The sequence below is a fragment of the Diachasmimorpha longicaudata genome, chromosome 7 (assembly GCF_034640455.1).
Source record: "Diachasmimorpha longicaudata isolate KC_UGA_2023 chromosome 7, iyDiaLong2, whole genome shotgun sequence".
In the NCBI taxonomy this organism is placed as follows: Eukaryota; Metazoa; Arthropoda; class Insecta; order Hymenoptera; family Braconidae; genus Diachasmimorpha; species Diachasmimorpha longicaudata.
The window spans coordinates 9260389-9269228 of NC_087231.1; positions in this window are offsets into that span (position 1 = coordinate 9260389).

The window sequence follows — 8840 nt, forward strand, 5'->3', positions numbered from 1 at the left end:
TAAAAGATACTTTATTTCTTCAATATCACATGACCATGACTGACGCAGTATTACACGGAAGTTTGAAATCCTGTGATTTCATATTTAAATTAATGCCAATTCGTTTCCATAAAATGTCTGGCAGTAGCGCCCCAATCAGAACGTGTATCTCATGATCGTCGAAATGTGTATCGAGCGTTGAATATTCCAGTAATTTTTTTCATATCCGATCACTTCATTAAAATGTGAAACCCATTTCCTCCGATTGAAGTTTAACGTATCAGTCAATCAGGGAAAATCGTTATTCTATAGAGGACATTCATGTGAGCTGCATCTGACGTGGACTAGACATCAGTTAAAGTCATGTCCAGAGAAGGGTTTCCTAGTTTCACATCTCAGTTTTGCAATGGGAGAACAACAGCTGCTAGCCCCGACCCATGTCATCCTTTCTGAAGTATGTGCAGCCAACTAATTATGTAAATACATTGTTTCTCGGTCCCGTAATCAAGACTCTGACCAGAATCCCTCAACGCGGAAGTACACTTTTCAATTCATAAAAAATTTCGACAGTTGAAATACACTCGAGTTGAAGCAAATCAATTTCCGGACGAATCCGGGAGCTTTGAACATTATCATTGGCTGCGTTGATACTCTAGTGTCTTGGCGCCTCTAGAGCACCAGGCGACCAATAATCGATTGAGATTTACACCAAGGGCTCGCCACCCAACACCCGTCGAGTGATGCTGGGCATTCATCGTGAAGCTCCTTAGATGTAATTGGATGCCAATTATCAGGAGTACTGGAAGACCTAGATTATAGGCACAACTGCACTGAGGACAAAATATCTAGCAGCTAACATACATTTGTCTCAATAAATCATTATCCATCGCTCACTGAAGAACGAGAATTGCAATTTTTACATCTCGAGAAATATTTTTTCTCAGTAAGCACTTGACTTGTTTAAAAAAAGATTTATTACATCAAATCACCATTCCATCGATAAATACACATTCTTCAGTAGCAAGATGTACTATCTTATACCCTTCTCATTACGTCTCATGTGTAGTTGAGAAGGTACACTAATTTCCGAGGGATTTTTCCCTCCGTGACGAAAATACCCGGCAAAACCGACGGGAGTTCTGCCTCAGAAGGGAGGTAGCGATTCACTGAATGAAATAAGTTTGTCTTTGTCCAACAATTACACTGAAACAATGACCGAATTGGTGGTTCGGCAGCTGCCCCCTCAGACTCTTCCGAGTGTCCTATATCAAACGAGAAACCCAGAAATGAAAGAGGGAAGAAGAGTTAGGGAGCAAGGGGTTCAGTGGTATCCGACGAGTCTCCAACTAATATCAAACTCCTGAAGAAAAGAACTAGCGGCCATTTTACTTCCTGGTACGGCTACACTCGCAGACTGTCAGTGGAAATTTGTGGAGAACAGAGAGAAACAATGCAGAACGAGCACATCTTCGCTCATCCCCCGCCCTCCACTCTTCAGCTCACAACCGCAAATATATATCTCTGAACTCAGAGGTATGGATTGAGAATCTCGAGCGAGCTACATGAGAAATAATTGATCGCATTAGAGAAGTTGGTATTTCGACCACAAATTCCACGGCGAATCCGTCCGAAACGTAATATAATTGTTTTCTTGTTTTAATAACGTTTGTTAAACATCAATGGTGGGATATAAATGCACAGAGAAGTTCGATTTTCATGAATATATTTGACTGATATTTCTGGCACACTTGTTGGCGATTTTAACAGATTATTAATTCTACGAAATTGCCAGGAATAGCTTCATGGATTCCTAATTCAATGATAAAAATTGGGAAATATTCAATTTAAGTTGAATAACTGATAATGGTAAAAAAGATGTCAAGGGATTTCTGCATTTTTAATTCATTTATCTTCGTCGGTTTCCTACTAAAAAATTCAGGACTCGATTAAATTATCACTGCCGACCTGCAATCCGGTATTTCATAATGATGCTCCTGCAAACGCGAATTGCTGGAGCTCTTCAACTAATTATTCACTGAAACGAATAATTGATCCGAGTATAACCTGTTTTCCTCTTTTAGATTGGAGGCGTACTGAGTGAAGATATTTCCACAATGAGCATCAGTGAAATTCATATCCACAATCGAATCTCCAGTTTGAATACTCATTATTCCGGCGATTAAGGCGTTTATCCGACAGATGCTCGATCTTAATGAAATCCTCTGTCAACGAGAGCTTCCCACGATACGCAGTAAGAAGACAATTTGAGGAATAATTACGGAATATTATTTAATGATTTACGTTCTCGTAATTTCCTATCCGAGATGAAGTCTTATCTTCCTAAACCTTAACCTATCGAATTACGACGCAGCATATTTTAGTCTATATATCAAAAAAAGTTTCATGGTGGAATGAGTTAAGATAATGTTGCCCTAAGATTTCCTCCCCCAAAGCGTGATGGTAATTTCGAGATCTTCCAATCTTTGGGTTTTTCCCAGTCATCAATATTTCCCCCCGAAAATATTCTCGACAGTAGTAAGCTACTGTGATGTGCAGTGCACAAGGTGAGAAAATATTTGTTTGGCATTTCCGAGAGTTGCATACCCGGAGTACGTGATGTGCCGGGGGGTTTGGGAGTCCGTTCCTTGAAAGGAAGAATGGGGATAAGAACTATCATCGATCGAGAGGGGATGGAGAGGGAGAAAAAAGTTCAATAGCGAGTTGCTTCTCCTTTTGTCCAAAGAGAAGCTGTATTTCCGGTTGTATGAGCCGAGGACGTTGAATTTTCGACGGTCTGTACATAACCAGCCAGGTGTAGTGAAGCAGTAGCGGGTGGTAAGTAAACTGCAGTGGCTCGGAAGATGGAAAGACCTGCCATTGACTGGCAGATTCCTTCATCGAAGAAGCCACCGGAAATGATGGCCAACCCGCAAAAGGCTAGAGATATTCACTCGAAAATGAAAGCTCTCTCTTCGTACATATTTATTCACGTCAGCAACACAGCAAACTGAGAAATTCTTGAATTTATACTTCAAATATGAAAACAGTCAGAAGCAAAGTAAATCTTCAGCAACTTGGCCATCTTGGTTATTTCCTCGTGCTCATCATATCGAACAGTGATGTGACATTCCCTCGATGAATTTCTATCCTCCTCTGTCATCACCAGAAATTGCTAGTCAAATTATGGATAAGTTATTTGGGAAATATTTCAACCCTTTTCCATGCAACACAGTGCTACTCACTTTGCTACTTTGGCAAATGGAATGTGGCATTTTCGGGTGCATGAAGTATTGATTCATGTGCAGAAACAAACCGAATTGACCAGGGCTGGGAAGAAGCGAACAATTGTTATGCTCGCAACCCAGTACCCAGTGTCCAATTTGAGGCGTTAGTTTCGAGTGCGTTTCAACCCCAAATTCAGGAGCCATTTCTCCCCGGCCGACACGTGCTCTAGTGCTACATTCTCGTTTTGAAATAACGAGATACATTCTATCCCTCAAGTTGCGGACATTTTCCAGGCGTTCTGAATAGAATCATTCAAAGTTTCGCTATTCGGCCCTTGTTTACAAATTTACATTTGTTGTTCGGTCTAGTAGGAAAAACCTCGAGGACGTTCATTAAAAACTAGATTTACCGGAACATAATGTTAAAATTTTCCACTCACCAGGGACATTCAGTATCGAATGATGGTGCATTTAATTCAAATAATTGAATAACTATTCCTTTTCTTAACAATTCATACTTTTTCCTGAAAGTTTAATTTAATTTTTTAAGAATTTTTCTCTCCGTGCACAGCGCGGCCTTTAAATATTTTTAGCTCCTGGAATATTTACCTTTTGGAAAATGCAGATGCCTTAAACATCATTAGGTAAATTCAATGAGGAGCGAGTCGACCCTTGGCACGCCTGGAGTTTAAATCAAACCCCGAATATTGAACTATGCCAAAAGAATCTCAACGGCCACCTGTTTCCATAATGTACTCATATATATGTACAGAGGCCGTTTCCCCCACGATCCAACATGAAAATAATAACATATCGAATATTTTTGGTATTATGACCTGCATGGCTTACCATCAATGTGATGTGATATCCTGGAAGCCTCCCAGCGCACTTGAAAATTCAATTCCACAAGAAATTTCATCCCATGCTATCACAGAATTCACCAAATGCATCCGTAGAACCGCACAATGAGTTGTTAACTCGGTGGAGAATTGTTATTACGAATTTGGAAATTGTTCGTTGCATGTTTCGGATGTCCAGATTGATGAAGGGCAATGCACGAAGTCCCTCATTAAGCCGGTCTAACCAACGAATGAACTTTACCGGATGTATATTATGTTTAATAGACAGTGAGACCATTGTTTCCTAGTCGGGGAATTGTAAAGGATCGAGTTGTTGATTAGATGGTAGACATTACTCGCAAATTCCTATTATCCTCATTTTGACATGGTCATTATATTGAAGCAATTAATCTGTAGCTGCACAGTACAGTGGATAGTATCAGTGCTGCAACGAGGAACTCTTATTGAAAATTGTTCGTCGTATGAAATTTTCCGAAAAGAAAATCCTCTTTTTTTCGTGTACAACAACCGGGAAAAAATCCTCAATAATAATGAATTGCTAAACTATTTATAGGATAATCCCCGGCGAATAAAAGACGATTGGCATCGATTTGGACATATCGGATCAAACGTAAATTGAAAAGCAATTAGTGAATGGCGGTTTTCATCGGGTACACCAGGGTCATCGTAGCGTGCCGGATCAGTGGCTCGCACCTGCATAGCTCTCCCGATATCCCCCTATGATTTTCAGGATTCTCGCGGTTTTAATGCGCGTATAGGCTGCGAAGGGGGAAGCAAAGAGAGCAGTGGAGAACAACATGAACTTTCAATCCGCATATACACAAGAGCCCCCAGGATTTTAAACGTTTAATTTTTATTCCAGCACTCAATCTCCATCGATGAAATGGAGAAAGCACTATTTTTTGCCCTCTGTTGTTTTGGTTTTATTGTAATCATGATTCTTTGTGAATTTAGTCAGGGATTTTCAGTTTTCAAACATGTCGGGAGGAATCTTGGCGGAAATGTTCGGGCCCTTTCATGCGGCGAACAAAGCCAATCACTCAGCGTAAGTTGGTAGGACACGGCAACTAATGGAGTTATCTATTCTAAAGCATAAAATTTCCAACGAAACTCTAGTGCTAACACCGAAACGGAGAGTGCAAAGTAACGGTCAGGAAACAATTCTGGTATAAACAGTGAAAATACGTTCAATTTCTGTTGAATCAACAATGTGATTTCGAAATAAAGAGAAAATATTATCAGACTGGCTCAGTTGCACTGACACTGCTCATCAGAACAGTAAATTCTACTCGTGTTATTTTTCCTCTATCGAATTTTAGAATAATGTTTTCCTCGACAACCCACTCTTGCCTGGGGCTCTCTAAAATGGAACGAGCATCGCTTACCCAGTTGGTGGAGTAAAAAAAACTTGTGAACGCTAGCATTGGACAAATATTGATGCGACTATTGAGAGCGTTGAATGAGCGAAGCGTGACGGAAAAGTGCGAGTGAGCAAAAAAACATGGAGCAAGAGAACCAGAGCGTTTGATGCAACCGAACAGGTACACCAGTGGTTTTTTTATCCCTCCAATGGTCACCCGATATATCCACATCTCAGTTTATATAGAGGTGGTGAACTCGGGGCTAGGGAGGTCAAAGGGGATGTCATTGAGAGGGAAAGCGGAAGGGTTTGCCGACGAAGAGCGGCCGGTGCTGAGAGGGTAACATCCGAACAGCCGGCTATTCCCAAAAAATCACCTCCGGCTGTAGCCAGATCATTCTCGCTGCACCGGCCGCGATTAACCCCAAGTCAAACGCCTGGGGCTCAATATTTTTTCAACAGTCGGGAATCCCTCCCAACCTCACCCACTACATACCTGTAATCACAATCGATATGGACCCGTAAAGCACGAGTCAAAGAAAGTGGGGGAATAAACGTCAGGAAGAAGGAGCAGTTTCGATTTGGGGGGCCTACATTAATCGCTTTAAAACCCGACCAGTTGAAGAGGAAAAATAATAAAAATGAGAAATAACACTTTCAACTGCGTTTGTTAAATTAAAACAGCGAAGGGAATGAATCCAACGAACTCTACTGCCACAGGGAGTTCATGAATTTATTATCACCAAAGTACATCTAGCGGTGCCACATTAATATTCCATTAAATGTGAAATCCAGAGAGGACAATTTATACCTCATGTACCAATGCCCCTGATGCTGGATATACCAATTGCAATTCTACTTTGCAGAATAATTCAAAATAACTGGACGACGATATCATGCTCATGCACATGCTGGGAGTAATCATTTTGAACCAGCAGCACCTTGCAGCTCATGCTACTGTTTTCATAAAGAAAGCCCTCACTTTATTAAAAAAATTTGCGAAAAATAAAATTCCCTCCGACTGCGGCACTCGCTTCGCTCCCTGCAAACGCGTTCTCATGCAAATGATCATTTTTCTTTGCGCTATACTATTTTCAAAGGTGAATTGGTACCTCTGCATGATATGCAAATTGGAAATTTAATTAGAGTTCAGATGAATCTACGGAATTTGAGATTTCATTGCAACCGAAGGGCAAACAATTAACAGATAGTGTACCTAAGGTTTTGTCACGAGCCTCGCTACATTCGTCGGCTGCCGAGTGTAATTAGTGAGAAGTTGCTGGAACTCGTATCTGCAGAGGTATCTGGCTTCGGCCTCCAGTAGTCGGACGACTCGATCCCTCTATTCGATGCCATCTCACTCATTAGCAAATACAAGAGGTCATATTTTCGAGATGTTCTGGAATTCCCCGCACGTTGGCTCTTAATTTCCTTCTTGGAAAGAATTGCTTGCATTTTTCAACTGCTCTTAGAGCTTTATAGGTGAAATTTCCGGTTCATTCCTTGAAAATCGATATTGGTGACAGTTCACCAAAAACTTTCAAGTTCTCATCATTAACAATTTCCAATACGTCGAGAAAGCCAGTGGCAACGAGACATTTCCCTCGAATTATTCTAGAATAATCGATTGCAATTTGAATGAATTCTTTTACTGCAACTTGAGACTTAATATTATGTTGTATTTATATCGCGAAATAATTTAGAAAAATTCCGCAGGGGTTCACATCCCAGTAACATTATAATACGCAGTTCATAAATGGCGACTTCGAAGCAAAAATTTATCTTCTCTCGTGGGAAATCAGCTAACACAGGATGAATAGGATGAAATTTTAACAGGCAATGCAGGGGCTGCGACAAGATTTCTCATTCCACGCAAAGTTCAGTGCCAAATTCATCAAATTCGAGAATAAAAATCTGCTGGTTTTAACTGTGCGCGAGAGACAATGGAATAGATAATTTGCTCGAGGTATTTTCATTTCGTATTGATTGATATAAATCAGCGAATATATTTGCTCAGAGGCGGTGGGCATTAGCAAAGAATGAAGATCGATGAGTTGAGAAACACGAGAGGCTTAGCATATCCATTTGATACTTGAATCTAGAACTATATTAGGGCTACAAAATACTTTGGTATGATGTCTTCGTTAAGATTAAATTCATGACTTCATTTTTCATTCCGTCGGTTTCCCCTTCCTCAGAAAGCCATTGTCTAACGACTTCCCTGTGAAGTTATCGGTTCATCTAATTCGATTTGGATCAGGAGACAATGCGAACGTAAAATTAATGACTTTCTAATGTACGATTTTCGAACGAAGAATCATTACAAAATTCGAATTTATCAAATTAACCGGGTGATGTCAGTAGGATAAGAAGCGTACGGGGCACATGCGAACCTTGAACAATAACATTGAAATCGTTATGTTTTGTGAGTTTTATTAACGGGAAGTGGACAACCAAAGCAGAAAAACGATCATGAGGAAGATTTGGTTGAAATCCAAGATCTGACTCCAGCTATCGGCGATTTTTTTCTATTTTTACCCTTTCGACAGTTTTAACAATTTTATCACGAGGATAAGGATTCAAAGATCACAAGGGATGCATTGGTGACCTATCGACTGCTGTCAATCCCACTATCCAAGTTGATAATTCCCACGTCAGGTATTGTCCCACTAATAATTGTTCCAAATCAATCAAACCAGTCCCCATCATTAGCTGAAGCAATTCTTCCAATTTCGCACGTTTTGCAGCTTAAAATCACATCTTACTGCCTTCCCCCCAAAATCAATGATACAGGGGACCCAGCCAATGCAATCAATTGATAGCAACGGTCGCTGTAATCACAGCCCATCAACTTTGACCCACCTTGTGAAATTGTTCGAATTTTGACTCCGGTAATTTATCAACAATTATTGACTTCATTAACCGGCAATCGCCAGCAATATATCGACACAAGGTCGTCGCGGTATGGGTTCTTCCTATTCAATTAAATACCATCTACCGACAAAGCAGGAAATTCACCAGCCCAGCACCAGCTACAACTCCAACGCTCCCACGACATCCTCCAGATGTCACGAACCCGCCACATTTTGCGGGCAAATTAAACCGCCTCCGCAGATCGCTCAACCTTTGCACTCTCTCCCTCCCTTCTCCCCACCGCTCCTCTCTGACACAGTAGTAATCACTCAATCCGCATTACCTAGAATTACCCTGCGATAATCGCTAAACATTCAAACAAATAATTCACCCCCGCGATCCCTTGATCCCGCACCCCAATGATATCTGTCATAAACATCGTCTATTGTATCCACGTTTTCGTCATTTCCCACGGATATTTGCGGATGTACTCTTATCACAATGCATGCGGGATTTGACGTTTATCGTTCCATACAAACCCAGTCTTTATTCATGCTCTCAAAG